Source organism: Apteryx mantelli, chromosome 5, assembly GCF_036417845.1.
Source record: "Apteryx mantelli isolate bAptMan1 chromosome 5, bAptMan1.hap1, whole genome shotgun sequence".
Lineage (NCBI taxonomy): Eukaryota > Metazoa > Chordata > Aves > Apterygiformes > Apterygidae > Apteryx > Apteryx mantelli.
In genome coordinates, this window is record NC_089982.1 from 88,110,640 (window position 1) to 88,112,011 (window position 1,372).

The 1,372-nt window shown below is 68.7% G+C and overlaps 1 long non-coding RNA gene across 1 annotated transcript; it reads left to right on the plus strand.

Annotated features, from left to right (window-relative positions):
• Window positions 1–619: 619 nt before the first annotated feature.
• Window positions 620–1,112, plus strand: LOC136992224 (uncharacterized). The gene is made up of 3 exons (XR_010884307.1): window positions 620–650; window positions 853–948; window positions 1,091–1,112. It is a non-coding gene; the product is annotated as an uncharacterized lncRNA (long non-coding RNA).
• Window positions 1,113–1,372: the final 260 nt, after the last annotated feature.

The window sequence follows — 1,372 nt, forward strand, 5'->3', positions numbered from 1 at the left end:
GTCGTGAGGGGGAGCTCTGCCCCGACAGTCTCTAGGGCCACTTGGATGTACAAAAGGCCCTGGCCAAGGGCAGGGGAGCGTTTGCTTCATCTCCCGCTTTGCCCTAGTTTCTGCGAACGTCGCTGGAGGTCATCAAGAGTGAGGCCTGGACCGTGGGCCTGAGCTGGGAGCTGAGCCGGCAGCTGGGCAGCTCTCCCCGCCTGTCCTGGGAGAAGGTTTGTTCCCTGCGTGGTGTCGCTGCCGCTTGCACACCCCGAGGGCTGCAGCGGCGGAGGCGCGGGAGGCTCAGGCCAGGGCGAGGGCTGGCGGTGGCGCTCTGCCCCGTGGGCTGGTTTCCCTGCTGCCCACTCTTTCCCCAAGAAGGTGCTCGCGCTCCCCTCCGTGCTGGGCTGGTGGCAGGGCTGGGCTGGCCACCGGCCGCTGTTGGGGCTGGCGCCGCGGGCACCGGCACAGTGGGGTTGCCGTGGCCTGGCCCTCTCCCGCCAGGCCGGGCTGTCACCGCAGCTGGGGCTCGGCCTCTTCTCTTGCAGCGGTTCCTGTACAAGGCTCTCGGCACGGCCCTGGCAGCTTGCGGGTGCCTCCGCCACGTGCGAAAGCAGACGCTGGCACATCTGAAAGCAGCCAACTTCGTGGAGCTGTGGGAGGCACAGGTGAGGATTTCTCGTGTCGCCCTGCTTTCCCGAGTGTCCCCTGCGTGTCCCCGGGGCAGAGGGGCCCTGCATGCCCTGCTCCAGCCCTTGCTGGCGTTCTGTTCACGCCCGTTTCCCTGGGGAAAGGTCCTGCCTGGCCGGTGGAGCTGGCCAGGGCTGGGCGTTGGGGCTGGAGCGACTCCCTGTTTCTGCTGCGTTGCAGGGAATGGTTTCAGTTGTGTCCCGCTGTGCCGAGAGCCACTTCCAGCTGGCTTTGTCCTCGGTGAAGGAGTTCACGGGGACTTTGAAACACCAGAAGGTAAAGAGCCTGTGGTGGTGTTGTGGGGAGCTGCGCCACCGGTCGGGCGCAGGGCAGCTCTCGCCTCGGGAGCGTGTGGAGTCCCGGGCACAGCGGGGCCGCGGGCTGACGTCTCGGTGCTTCTCCGGCGACCTCCCGGCAGAGCGACACGGTGAGGACCCGCGCTACTCGCGCTGCGCTGATGGTGACGTACGGCCAGATGGCGCTGCGCGCCCCCAGGGAGCAGCTGCTCGCCCACGTTGAGAGAGACGTGGTGGGGAACGTCCTGCAGCTCTACCGCGAGGGCTGCCAGGTGGGTGCTTGGGGCGCGGGGCAGAGCCGGCCGGGTGCCGCCAGCTCCAGCCTCTCCTTGCCCTTCCCGTGCGCGCCTCTCCCGTCGCAGCCGTGCCAGCACTGCTCGCCCTGCTCCCTTGGGCAGGGGTCC